At 35.7% G+C, this 15,203-nt stretch overlaps 1 non-coding gene and 1 pseudogene across 1 annotated transcript; one reads left to right on the top strand and one right to left on the bottom strand.

Moving 5' to 3' along the window:
- The first annotated feature begins 335 nt into the window (after positions 1–335).
- LOC112390962 (U6 spliceosomal RNA) lies at positions 336–442 on the top strand. The gene has a single exon (XR_003001373.1). It is a non-coding gene; the product is annotated as a U6 spliceosomal RNA (small nuclear RNA).
- Positions 443–14,569: 14,127 nt separating this feature from the next.
- Positions 14,570–14,725, bottom strand: LOC112390957 (60S ribosomal protein L39 pseudogene; annotated as a pseudogene).
- Positions 14,726–15,203: the final 478 nt, after the last annotated feature.

Raw genomic sequence — 15,203 nt, 5'->3', positions numbered from 1 at the left:
TGCATTGGCAGGCAGATTCTTAACCACTGCACCACCAGGGAAGCCCCTGTATATCTTCTTTAGTGAGGTTTCTGTTAAGGTTTTTGGCCCATTTTTTAATCAGCTTGTTTGTTTTCTTACTGTTGAGTTTTAAAAGTTCTTTGCCTATTTTGGATAACAGTCCTTCATCAGATGTGTCCTTTGCAAATAGTTTTTCCCAGTCTGTGGTTTTTCTTCTTATTATCTTGACATTGTCTTTCACCGAGCAGAAATTTTTAAATTTAATGAAGTACAACTTATCAATTATTTCTTTTCATGGGGTGTGCCTTTGGCGTTGTATCTAAAAAGTTATTGCCATGCTCACTTCAGCAGCACATGCACTAAAATTGGAACGATACAGAGAAGATTAGCATGACCCCTGTGTAAGGATGATGTGCAAATTCATGAAGTGTTCCATGTTTAAAAAAATAAAAATAAAAAAAATAAATAGTTATCACCACACCAAAGTTCATCTACGTTTTCTCCTATGTTATCTTTTAGGGGTTTTAAAGTTTTGTGCTGTTTTACATTTAGGTTTGTTATCCATTTTGAGTTAATTTTTATGCAGGGTGTAAGGTTTGTGTCTACGTTCATTTCTTTTTCTTTTCTTTTCTTTTCCTTTTTTTGCATGTGGATGTCCATTTGTTCCAGCAACATTTGTTGAAAAGATTATCTTTTCTCCATTGTATTGCTGTTGTTTCTTTGTCAAAAATCAGTTGACTATATTTATGTGGATCTACTTCTGGGCTCTCTGTTCTGTTCCTGTTTTTTAAAAATAGTACTTCCTTCTAACAACTATGCAATTAACTTATTTTTATGTTATTTTTTAGTTTATTTTACTATGTAAGATACATAAGAGCAAGCATTTTTTTTAAACTACTGTATCCCCAGTAAAGAACACATTTCACAATATATATAGACACTCTGTAAAAATTTGTTGAATGAATAAATGAGTGAATCACTGAATCAGAAAGTTTCAAAATAAGGTATAATGATACTGACTGCTTGAACTTAGTAGCTTCTGTCCTCTGGTAAATAGAGATGTGAAAGAGGGACTTCCCTTGCTCTTGAAGAAAATACAAAGTTTTAGATCCTATATATTTTTAATTTACAGATTCTATGTCCAGAGCTGGTAAGATTCTAATTCTTGTTTTTAAGAATAAGTGTAAAAGGAGTCTGACAGAGAGCGAGAGAGATGAGTGCTATATTGAGACAATAGGAACTATACTCCATTTCTTATTTTTTCTCTGATGTCTTTGAAGTTTATTAAGGAAAGGGGACATTCTTTTTCTCAAAAGAATTGTGATTTTTCTCCTCTTTTCTTGGAAATCCCTGTGGATGGTACTGAGCTTACAGAATCAGGCATCAAAGAAATATCTATTCTGCACTGTAGTGAACTAAAGTAGGCTACACTTTAAGAACTGTTGTTTCCTTATGCATTTCTCCCTTTGGAGACGTTGACACACACATTTCTGAAATAACTTGGAGCACTGGGTATGTTTCATCTACAGGCTTTTGCTTATCACACAAAGCTTCTTGGCTTAAATTGTGCTTTGGTGGACGTCCCCCTGTGCCTGCAACTAAGAGGTGTGGCTTTCACAGGGATGGCAACTCCTGTGCGAAGAGCAGCCTGTGTGATAATTCAGACATAACTAGGTCAATTTCCTTTACTTATCATTTTGCCATAGATTGTATTCATGTTTCCTTTTTTCCTTGGAGACAGTGTTTCAAAATGTAGAAGTAATGAATACATTGAGCAGTCTCTCTTGAAAGGAAAGTATTACAATGAGATAAATGTTATTAAAATATATTCCTTGAAGTGAAGTCCTTCGGGGCAAGGTAATTTTGCTGAACATATACTTGGTGTTATAATAATATTATACAATACTACTTATGTTATTTTATTGGGATAATAATAACAGTTTCTATTTTTCTTCTAAGCCACTCAGGAGAAATTGTGTGTTTTGTGGGGGAGGGCAGAGGTGTTGTTTCAAAAAGGCTTATTTCATTACCTGACGTTAGTTTAAGGAGAATTTATTACTTTTATATTTAGAGAGAGATGGCCATTGGATAAATTTTTCAAATTACTATCTAAGGTCATGCAGATATGGACAGACTATGATTGTTATTTTTAGTAAGGGCAGCTGAATAGATGAACCCATAATGATAAATCCAATATAATCAAAATGTTTTTGTTCATCCTTGACTGAGATACACTTTCACAAAATATCATTTCTGAAAAGAAATTAGACTAAGATGAAGTGCATTGCTTTTATATTTTGGAAGGATTAAAATTTAAATAAGTAGGAATTGGAGGCCCATAGTGTTTATTTTTTCCCCACTAGAGAGGAGGGGTGATTTGTGAAATGACAGCACTATTGAAACAAGGAAAGCTAATTGTTGGAATTCGGCATAATTCCAGGAGAGAGAATTGAAAGCTTCATTTTATCTCTGATTGATCAATAGATTATGTTCACTCAAACAACATTTATTAAACACCTTCTATGGGCTGAGCACAGTGCTAGGAGCTTGGGATGCAAATATGAACACACTGAAACTCTTGGTCTCATGGAGTATATGTTTCAAAAATAAATTACTACATATGCATTCAGATGGTAAGTTTCTTATGCAACTTGGTTTGCACTGTAAAATGATATTTTATCAAAAATTTTCTGATTATAGATATGGTATGTGAAACTACCCATAACTCTATTGTCTAAACAACTGTAAACATTGTTTTATCTTTCTAATTATATAACTATATTAAAATATCACTTTTCACTTAGTATCTATTTGTACATTTAAACATACTGATCCTAACAGTTATAAGATTACACAGAAATAAATAATCTATTCTTCAGCATTTAGTTTGCTTTCAATTTCCTGCTGTTGGGAAGAAGAGCTTTGTAAAATGTCTTTGGGTGAATCAGAAATCATTTTTAGGATAAATTCCTATAAGTGATGTTACTCAAAACAACAATAGGGAAATTTTAAAAATTTTGGTAATATTTTCAAATTGTACACTTTGCAAGAACAATCTATTTTAAATCTGTTCAGTTAGGGTCTTAGATTAGTGACAATTTCCATTCTCACTTTCATTCTAATATTGGTTATTGTGTTGCATATTCCTCAGTACTCTGTGCAAAATGCAACATTTTCTCAAACATTATTCACTTATCTTGCTCCTTCAGTTAAGAGGATTATGGTGATGGATAAATACAATTGCAGAGTGCACATAATTTCTTGGAATGACAAAGCCTCTGCATATATTCAAATTTGACTTCTGCATTCTCTGGTTATTGCATTTTCAGAGTTAGTTTTCTTTCTTTTTCTCTTTTTTTTTGTTTTTTCCGGTACGCGGGCCTCTCACTGTTGTGGCCTCTCCCGTTGCGGAGCACAGGCTCCGGACACACAGGCTCAGCGGCCATGGATCATGGGCCCAGCGGCTCCGCGGCATGTGGAATCTTCCTGGACTGGGGCACACACCCGTGTCCCCTGCATCGGCAGGCGGACTCTCAACCACTGCGTCACCGGGGAAGCCCCAGGGTTAGTTTTTATCGGGGAAGATTTCACCTGTGTTCGTGAAAAGCAACAATGCATTGTTCAGCATAACTCACTGAGGTCACTCTAAATACCACACACTACCCTAGTTTTGTTGCTCTAAATACCATTTTTGGCATTGGGAATCACCAGAGAAAGGGAAGAAAGTAACCCTGAGCTACTTCAGCTCAATTCAACAAGCGTTTATTTATCGTCTATGACATATCTGACTCCATCTAAGTACAGGTACTGTAACCATGTGAGTTGAGGCCCAGTTACTTTGGGTATTGCATTTAGCTCTGGAATTTCCTCACAGCTAACAGAAAATTCCCAATACTTGGGATTATGTTCCATATGGTGCCCTGTGCTATTCTTTCTATATAATAATTATGATTTATGTTTTTCTCACAAGAGCTATCCTGTAGTATTCAATTCTGAGAAGTAAAGAAAAGAAAGTGTTTCACATTTTCTAGACATACATCAACTGGAAATTGACTGATTCCCTGAATATGCCTTTAATATTGGTTAAACAGAGTCAATACGTGGGAGGTTTTTGCTAGTCACTTTGAATCACCATAAAAGACTGTGGATGTAGCTCCGGGAGAATATGATGGATGCTCAGTGCAGGGTAAACTTAAGAAAGAAACTCAAAACTCGATTTAAGAGATAGAAAGGAAATGTAATTTCAAGAACATAAATCAAAGTTTGTTTCCTGGAATGTGTGTTTTAAGTGAATCTGATGTTTTGCTGCTTAGTCAATAGAAATTGAAAGTATAAGGAAGTGAATTCTGAGATATATTTGTAGTTTTATCAGATATTGCTGTGCCGACGTCTCATTAGTGTGGTGATACCCACTCATGGTGAAATATTATATATATATATATTTTTTTTTCTTCCTCCTACCCTCCCTCCTTCCCTCTCTTCTTCCTCTTTCTTTCTTTCTTTCTTTCTTTCTTTCTTTCTCTTTTTCTCTTTCTTTCTTTCTCTTCCTGTCTTCCTTTCTCTCTCTCTCCCTTTCTTCCTTTCCCTCCCTCCCTCCCTCCCACTCTCTCTCTCTCTCTTTCTTTCTTTCTTTTCTTCCCTTTTGTGTTACATGGTAGTAAGGAAGCCCCATCACATCAGAATTCTGCTCAGAAAACTCCTGGCAAGGGACACACTGCCAAACACAGAGTGAGTGTGTATGCCAGATTGAAATCTCCATGTGATTTTGTCATGCAGCATAATGAACTGGCAGCTAAAAATAAGCACAAGCAGATTGCCTTTCCTTCTTTCTATTTGCAGTTATTTCTTTGGAGAATATTCTTCACCTTTGGATGGAGCTGTATTCCAAATATTTTGCTCATTTTCCAAATATAATTTTGAAAAAATTCTACTTGCCCTATCAGACAGATGACCCTCCAATTTATCAGCTCTGGCCTTAGATTACATTCTCCCACTTTTTAAAGATGCACATAATAGCATGGCCTTAAAGGAACTGACTTAAAATTATCCTTTTAATAGGAGGAAACTCATTTTTTTTCCCCCAAAATGGTTTTCAGCACTGTCTTCTGTCTGAAAGTGTATCTGACTTCAAGAAGACCATTGTCAGATAACTAGATGCGTGTGTGTGTTAATAATGCTCAGAAATTGCCAGAACTCCTAAGATTAATTCTATCTTCTAACTAGAGGAGGAAAAAAAAAAAAAAAAAAAAAAAAAAAAAACAAGAACAACTGTTAAAGAACATATCATTGTAAGTAATTTTTTTTTTTTTTGTAGAAAACATATATTTTTGTCTATTAAACCCACAATTGAGTATCACTGTCTGTTTGGAGCAGAAAGACATGAAGCAGTTGATTAAAAAATTTTGCATATCTATACTATAACAGTAGTATAAGTTAAAGCTGTATTTTAAGAAAGTTGTGGTTTAGTGGAAAAAAGTTCAGGGTCCTGAAAGAACAATAGCAAAAGGAGCCAATTATCTTTAAATTATCTGGTTCAGTAGGAAGAATCCTTTCATCTTTTTTCACCAAAAGCATTTTTAGCCAAGCCTAATATCACTATTTTATACTAGTCTGTGCTTTTCCTGGACACTGAGTGCCTTTGGGTCAAATCCTGGCATTGCTATAGTGTTCACGATTTGGGGTAAGTTACACAAAGTTCCTGAGAGTTGTTTTATTTGTCTGTTAAGACATGAGACACAGTGTGAGGTTTCACTGAGTACATGTGAAAAAAAGTCTCAACTTTGTTAGATTTAGGATACATTGGTTCACTTATTCTGTCATTTGAACTAGAGAGCTACCAGCTGGACCCTTGTCCCTTAGCATATATTTTACCTTCATTAAGAATTAATGAGGTTCCTCAACTCGGCAAAGGACACCTACAAAAACCCTACAGGCAACATTACACTTAATGGTGAAAGACTAAATGTTTTTTCCTAAGATCCAGAGCAAAACAAGGATGTCCACTCTCACCACTTCTATTCAACATTGTACTGGGGGTTCTAGATAGGACAATTAGGCAATAAAATGCGAAAAATAAAGGCAGACAGATTAGAAAGGAAGAATTAAAACTATCCTCATTTGCAGATGACATGATCTTATTATAGAAAATCCTAAGGAATTCACTAAAAATCTATTAGAACTAATAAAGTTCAGCAAGTTTTCAGGATTCAAGATCAATATATTTAAAAATTGTATCTCTATATATTTGCAAAGGAGATTCCAAAAATGAAATTAAGAAAGCAGTTTTATTTATAATAGTATCAAAAAGAATAGTACACACATAGAAATTAAACAAAAGAAATACAAAACTTATGCTCTAAATACTGTATAGCATAGTTAACAGAAAACTATAAATGGAAAAACATTCTATTTTTCATGGATTGGAAGTCTTAATATTATTAAGATGGCAATATTTGGCAATATTCCCAAACTGATCTACAGATTCAATGCAATCTTTTTCAAAATTACAGCTAGCTACTTTGCAGAAAATTACAAACTGCTCCTAAAATTCATATGGAAATTCAAGGGATCTAGAATAGCCAAAATGATCTTCAAAAAAAAAAACAAAAACAAATGTAGAGACTCACACTTTCAGACTTTAAAGCTTACAGCAAAGCTATAGTAATCAAGACTGGCATATACAGAACATTAAAACAGAATTGAGAGTCCAGAATAAACCCTCACATTTATGCCCAACTAATTTTTTACAACAATGCCAAGATCCTTCAGTGGGGGAAAGAATAGTCTTTTTAACAAACGGTCCTGGATATCCATACACAAAATAATCAAGTTGAACCCCTACTTGATATCATATATGTAAGTTAAATAAAAATGGATCAAAGAACTAGGTGTAAGAACTAAAACTATAAAACTCTTAGGAGAAAACATAAGCATAAATCTTTGTGATTTTGAATTAGTCAATGGTTTCTTAAATAGGACATCAAAAGTGCCAACAGGACTTCCCTGGTGGCGCAGTGGTTGAGAGTCCGCCTGCCGATGCAGGGGACATGGGTGCATGCCCCGGTCCGGGAAGATCCCACATGCTGCGGAGTGGCTGGGCCCGTGAGCCATGGCCACTGAGCCTGCGCGTCCGGAGCCTGTGCTCCGCAACGGAGAGGCCAGAAGAGTGAGAGGCCTGCGTACCACACACACACACACACACACACACACACACACAAAAGTACAAACAATAGAAGAAAAAAAATAATTAGATTTTATAAAAATTAATTTTGTACTTCAAAGGATAATGTGAAGAAATGTAAAAGGCCACAGAATGAGAGAAAATATTTACAAATCATATGTTTGATAGAGGACTTGTATTTAGAATATGTAAAGAACTCTTACAAAGCAACAATAAAAGGGCAAATTACTCAATTAAGAATGGACAAACAATGTGGATAAATATTCCGTCAAAGAATAGATACAAATATCCAGTAAACACATGAAAAGATGCTCAATGTCTTTAGCCATCAGAGAAATGCAAAAAAAGCACAATAAGATACTACTTCACACCAAATAGTATGGCTATAACAAAATTGACAGATTATAATTGTTGGTGAGAATGTGGAGAAATCACAGCCCTCATACACTGCTGGTAGGAATGTAAAATAGCACAGCGTCTTTGGAAAACAGTTTAGAAGACCTTCAGAATGTTAAGTACGGAGTTACCATATGAACCAGCAATTCCACTCCTAGGTATGTATCAAGAGAAATAAAACATATGCACATATAAAACTATGTATTAACCATGTTAATATACTAAAAACCATTGAACTGTACACCTTAAATGGATGAATTGTATGGCATGCAAATTATATATCAATAAAGCTATTAAAAATGGAATTAATGAATGTAAGTGGCTTTTAGCTTGTGTGGTATGAACACATTTAAAATCAGAGCATACTTCCTATAAAAAGCAATCATATTTAGACAGGACATATCTAGTTGGAATAAATGGCTAAATTCATGTGGGTACCAAAAGCAGTGTAGTATGGAACATTTTCTGTTTGGCTAAAGTAGCAATTTGATCTAAAACAAATAAAAATGGAAAAGTCAAGTTAACCTGTAATTGATTTACTAGGAATGGTATGTATTGGTATGCACATAAGGGAAAATAAATTTTATACACATACATATATAAATACACTATATATATACTATATACACTATATATTGTATATATACAGCATATAATTATATATATGCCTGTATATGCATGTATATACAGTTGTGTTTTTATATATGTTTTATTATTATTATTATTATTTTTACGGTACGTGGGCCTCTCACTGTTGTGGCCTCTCCCGTTGTGGAGAACAGGCTCCGGACGTGCAGGCTCAGCGGCCATGGCTCGCGGGCCTAGCCGCTCCACGGCATGTGGGATCTTCCTGGACCGGAGCATGAACCCGTGTCCTCTGCATTGGCAGGAGGACTCTCAACCACTGCGCCACGAGGGAAGCCCTATTATTATTATTTTTAAATTTATTTATTCAATTTACTTAGTTTTGGCTGCGTTGGGTCTTCGTTGCTGTGCGCAAGCTTTCTCTAGTTGCGATGAGCAGGGGCTACTCTTCGTTGCGGTGCACGGGCTTCTCATTGCGGTGGCTTCTCTTGTTGAGGAGCACGGGCTCTAGGCGCACGGACTTCAATAGTTGTGGCACACGGGCTCAGTAGTTGTGGCACGCGAGCTCTAGAGCACAGGCTCAGTAGTTGTGGCACACAACAATGTCCCCTGCATTGGCAGGCAGATTCTTAACCACTATGCCACCAGGGAAGCCCTTATTATTATTTTTTAATCTGGAGAATTTTAAAATTTGGGGATGGATATTTGCAGTTACTTTTTAAAAAAAATATATACTATAGCGATCATGGAGAGAAAATGGAATTCTATATGTATGCTGTATGTATGTGTCTGTGTTTATATACATATCTCTATATAGCTGTATAAAGTATACTTCACATGTTGAATGAGTTAATGATTGATTTCTTACATTTTCAGCTCTGCACAGAGCATCTATAATAAATAAAGCAATGGAGTGAACGCAGGGATTTCCAGGCATATCCAGTAATGAGTGCTTCTAAAATGATACAATTTCATCTTATATTTTAATGTTACTTCTCTTCAGGGTGTTATGTTTGTGCTATTGGAAAAATGTTATATTATTGTTTTCATACTCTGAAGAATATTGTGCCTGAGAGGAGACAGCTTTTCATATGCAGAGGCATAGGCAAGTGGGAAGTTCCTTCTTCCTGCTTGTACATTCCAGGAACGTAACCAGGGAACAAAACAGGTTACTAAAAAGAGAAAGAGTATAGGACTGATTGACTGCTAATTTAAAAATTGGCAAGTGTCCTATGTAGCTAGCTGGCTTGAAAATTATCCCAAACTAGAGTCATTGCTGCTTAATTGTAGACATGCTTAAGCATCCAACTCAGTCTGTCTCCAAATGACACAAGTCCTTCTTGTATGATGGAAATGCAGGTAAATGTTTCCTACATGCTAGAGAACCAACCTAGGTTTAATTTTAGATGCTCAAATGAAAGCTATGCCATACTGGTTTCTTTCTTTCTGATTCTCCTCACCATGTCTGAATACAGATACTGGTGTGAATGTACATTAGCATGTAGTTTATAAACAAGAAGAAAGCAACAAATGTTCCCTATTGATCCCTAGACCATGTACTGCATTAAACATACAGTGTAAAAGTGGTAATGAAAGTGGGTAAATCTTTGTGCATTTATTAAAAGTTACAATCTGATATTTAAGTATTTTGAAAACCACTTCAAAGTGAAATGAGTGTTTTGGTTGATATTTGGGTTATCTTTGATTATTAATATAAAAGAATTAGATAAAAATAATCTAAAATGTTGGCAATTTTTATATAGTTAGAACTAAGTATTTTACTCCTCCTCTGGCTTTGCCCTCAACAGAATTATTTAATGATTATAAACAAGTGATATCTTTTTTTTGTTACCTTAACAACCCCTAAAATTAGCTTCAGGGATTTCCCTATCCATCATTCTATGTAGGCTAGCTGGGGATCCACTCTCATCTTCAAAGTCTGCAAAAGTGACTTAGGCCAAAGCCATTTTGTTTAGAGATGAGCAGATGACCAAAACTAAGCTTTAAGTATGAATCGTATGACCTGTATAGGAACACTCAGAAAGAAATTTCCTTCTTATCTGTTGGTTGGAAATTAATTGGCTGCTACCATGTAACCACAAGGGAAGCATCCTTCTGAGGTTGAGGAGTAATGCTGAGGTTGCCAAAGAAAATGTAAGAAACCAGACCCCAAATATATTATTAGTATTCAGCCAGTAACACAAATCAATAAACTACTTTTTGCTTAAGACAGCTTCAGTCAGGGTTTCTATCATTTGCACTGAAATGAACCCAATTTCACAAATTGTGGGCAATCCTCTTTACACTGAATAATTGCTTTTTACCAAAAATTGTAGTGTTTTCGAAAAAGTTAGATCTGGATGTGATGGAAATTGGCTAATCCTTAAAAATATCCCACTGGAATTACAACTTAAGAATTCTCATTTTATCTTTGTCATTCTTTTCTTAGAAATATTGTTCTTTTCCTCCAATACAGAAGGTGGTTGACATAATTTTATTAAGGCTTTACAAATTATGAGAAAGTAGATGGAGGTAAGACACGATGCCTTCAGAAACAAGGATCCTGCTGCATTTTGTGTTTCCATGTTTGATTTATTCCTTTGTGCAAAAGTAGGACATTGAATAGTCACAATCTTTAGGCATCCACAAAGCTACCAGGAAGAGAATAAGAGGCACAAATGAAATTTTAGCCTTATATCTTGACTTATGGATGATGTTAGTCTTGATCAGGTCCTTATTTCAGGGATCTTCTGTATGTTGACTTATTCACTTCTGAAAAAGATAGTTGTAGTCAAAGAATAAAAGTGCCCAGTAATCTCTGTTAAGCTTTGCCCACCCAGTATCCAGATCATGGTAGGCAGGAATTTGTATGCAACCACAGGTTTCTGACTCAATGGTGAGGGGAGTTTGGTATCAGACACTTCCTTGAATAGACTGTAATAAAGATCATCCCTGATTTAAGACTTGGTGTTCCTCCTGTATTCTCTGAAAACGAAGCTCACTCTCAGCACTCCTTTCTGCATTTTTCCTATCCTGTTAACATTTATCACTATTTATCACATGTCCTGGTTCTAATGTGCAGGGACTGTTACTCAGGTTAACTTTGGCTGAACTTTTGAATATTTCCTCCTTTTCTCTAGTCTTCTCTTTCTTCAATTAGATTGTGGTATAGTTTGATCAGGCAGTCAGACATTCAAAGGGGTCATCATATCTAATTCCAATTTCAGTAAAAAAATATGTATGTATATATATATGTATTTATATATTTTTTTCTGGCTCTTCTCAGAGCATGAGAATTCTGCCTTGCTTGTTCTCACCTTTCTTCTAGAAAATAAAACCCATCTCAAAGTGTTCCTATCTGCTTGCCTTTTGCTTCAAATACAGACTCCTTTAGCTTCCCTGTTACCAAGCATCACTCACACATGAGGAAACTTGGCTTTTAGTTGGGGCTGCTGACAACTCTGTCCCTGAATTTTTCTTTGAGCATTTTCAGCTGTAACCCTTGGATCCAGTCCTTCCTGACAAATCCTCACTGTCTATGGGACTTCCCACTGGTGGCTGCCTTTCCTTAAGGGTGTGCCCTTGTCAGAGTTCAGCTCTTACTTCCTGACCCTGTGTTGATAATGCATTCTGATACATCACAGCAACTCTTTTCCCTTGGTTTTCAGTTCTCTTTGCCTAGTTGCCCAAAGGAATAGCAAAGGGTTTTTCAAGCTATGAGATACATTATGACTGGATTTTCATTGTGTTAAATATTGTAAGATATGGGCTTTTGAAAATGTTTCTTAGGAATCACCATTTCAGTGTTGGGAAAGTTTAGAATCAGAGAATATCTCAAATTTTAAAAAAAGGTGGATTTTGTTTGTATTCTTCTTTTGGTCTTGCTTTAGAAAATATGTGAACTCATTATATAATAGCTAGTAATTCTAAGTAGTTCTCTTTTGTTCTTAATTTAGTTCATTGTTTTTATTTGGTGTGAACTTCTAAATTTTATTTTTATTAATGGTGAGGAAAATCAAGCCAATAGTAAACATAGGGAAATACAGAGTCCATATGACTCAACCAATATAAACAATACCAACAATTTAACACAATGTGAAAGACGATTTTTATTTTTCAAGCTTTGTGTGTCAGCTTGACTTCAGGGAAAATAACACTTTCCTTGGTCCGCTTTGAAAACAGAGAGCTTTCTCTCCTCGACTTCCCTGAACTTTGTTAAACATTTGTTGCTGTTTTCTACTTGTCCTCTCTTTCTCTATTTAAATGGTGATATAGTTTGACAAGATAGTCAAAAATTCAAAGTGACATATGGAGGCTTTCCACTCTGTTTTCTATCTGGGAGAATTATGAAACAAGAATGAGGGAAAGGGGGAGGAATGGTGAAAAATAGAGTTATTGCAGTGATGAAGGGCAGAAGGAAATGTGATGTGAGACAGGAATGAAGCCAAACAGGTAAAAGAATTGGGGATATGCATTGGGTCTTTCTTTCTTTTCTTTTCTTTTTTTTTTTGCAGTACGTGGGCCTCTCACTGTTGTGGCCTCTCCCGTTGCGAAGCACAGGCTCTGGACGCGCAGGCCCAGCGGCCATGGCTCACGGGCCCAGCCACTTCGCGGCATGTGGAATCCTCCCGGACCGGGGCACGAACCTGTGTCCCTTGCATCGGCAGGTGGACTCTCAACCACTGTGCCAGCAGGGAAGCCCCAAAATGCAAATATTTTATACTGAATTTTTATATGAACTATGAATCCACATCTTCCCAAATCAGTGAAGAATTATAGGAAGAAAAAAAATGTTTGACTTTATTCATTCCCGAAACGTCTCTATATTTCATATCCTATCGAATGGATTTTATGATGTTCTTTTTGAATATTTGCAGTCAGTATCTGGAAAATGTAAATATTTTGAAATGTGTCATCAAAGGTATATATTATTTTCTATATTTTAAGCTAGCCAATATGAAGAAACAGTTTTGAACATTGCAGGTAGGATTCTTTAAAAAGAGATTAATTCCTTCCAAATAGCATCACCTATATGTAAACACAAAGTATAATTAAAACTGTAAGAGGGGCGGGGCAGATGCAACCTATAGCAGCCCTGCTCAGACATTGGTCCGCACAGCAGTGGCCCCTCCCTCTTCCCTCTCCTCTGTATAAAAAGAACCTGAATTCAGACTGGGACAAGATGATCTTTTTCAGATGATAGTGTGCCATCTTCTCAGTCTGCTAGCTATCCGATTAAAGTCATTATTCCTTGCCCCAAAAACTTATCTCCCGCTTTATCAGCCTGTCTTGCTGCTAGCAGAGCGAGCTTGGGCTGGGTAACAAAACTACTTTTTAAGGCTTTGTACACTTGTATGATTTTAGGTGACTGTGTTTCTTTTATGTCTTTGCTGATTGTCTCCCATACCTACTTGCCCCATTCTGGAGTGCCTTCCATCACTCTCCTAGAGTTTGGTTCTGTGAGTTAAGCACACAAGTTAGTCTTGTCTGTGTAGTTGGCTAAATTATTCCAAAAAAAATTTTTTTTTTACTCCATCTGATGCCTTTAGTCATAGACACCTAACATCACACCCAAAGGTCAAACAACCTGAAACTCACTATAGATAGCCACTCTCTTCATCTGCAATCCTCCTCCTTACCCCCAAAATGAGAAATTCTAGTACAAAAATGGGCTTCTGAATTACAGAACTAGTTTTATTTAAATTGCTTGGAAAGAAAATATCACTTCCCACCGAAAACTCATTTGTTCTTAAGACCCTGGCTAACATGTGTTGCTTCTTTGAGCGGATTAGAACTCTCCTCTCCCCACACAAACAGACATACCTCCCTTTGAGTAGATACATCTCTGTGGCTGCGCAAAATTTTAAGCAGAGCATACACTAGATTTCTGCCATGTGCTCCTCTGCTGGGCACCATTCTGCAATGACCCAGCATGTTCAGTCCTATATAAATTGTAATCTCCAGATTAAAAGATTTAGAGACAATTTCTGAAAAGAAATAGGTGATGGATAAATTGGAAACTGGAATAAACCTGCATGTACAAAATACTAAGTATTTAACTTTTACATTATACTGATAGGTTTAATTTTGACTATATTAATAATACATGTTTATTTTAGTAGAGTTCAAACATAAAGAAAAAAGAAAATAAAAATACCAATTTTCCTAGAGTTAGCTGTTATGAATATGAAATTTTCATATTGTTTTTATTTTTTTCCAACAAAGCTCTCACTTATTTATTACTGAGCCAAAGCACTAGTGTAGAAACACTGACACAAAGAGAAAAATCATTTTCCCAATAAAACACATCCAGCTGTTCAGATAGTAGTGATGTTTTCAGAGTGGTATGGTAAGACTTAAGTGACTCTGACAGAGAATAAATGTATGTGCCACCTCACATAGGGCTCCTTATAGACCCAGCTTGGTTCTTCTCCATTGTCTTCTCTTGGAGTTGTACCTGATGTTATTACCAGTTTTCATTCGAATCCATTGGGGAATGGAGCAATTCTTCTTTCATTTCTTGGCCAGGAATCTCTTGACCCTGAGAGCCTTATGACAAGACATGGCAAGGAGCAAATGCAACTGCTCATAGGATGGCAGAGAAGAGCAGAGAGAGCTGTTTTTATTTAAAAAGAAAGAATAAACATTACTCAAATCACTTAACACTTATGTATATTGTAACAATAACTTCTAATTTTATAATGTTTCAAAATGGATATACTAAAATTTACTAATCCTTAGTTGTTGGAGAAGTGAATAGTTTTAAGTAAAATATCTTTCTACAACTTGAATTTATGATGTTATTCATCTGAATAATGAATTATTTGCCTTTTAATGACAAAAAAATTCCATCCAACCTAAAGTAGAGGCTACTGCTAGGGAACAGTCTTTTTCTGTTAACATGCATTATTAATACTATTGTAATTATAACCATATTGCTACTGGAGAAAATTATTTTATTATGAGTTTCAGTGTCTGATATTAAGGATTAGACTTTATTCCCCATATTGCAGTTTTAATAGCATAATATATCAAGGATTTA

Source organism: Neophocaena asiaeorientalis, unplaced genomic scaffold (assembly GCF_003031525.2).
Source record: "Neophocaena asiaeorientalis asiaeorientalis breed wild unplaced genomic scaffold, Neophocaena_asiaeorientalis_V1.1 scaffold55, whole genome shotgun sequence".
NCBI lineage: Eukaryota > Metazoa > Chordata > Mammalia > Artiodactyla > Phocoenidae > Neophocaena > Neophocaena asiaeorientalis.
The sequence above is the reverse complement of the archived record's forward strand: the minus strand, read 5'-3'. Positions and strand labels throughout refer to the sequence as shown.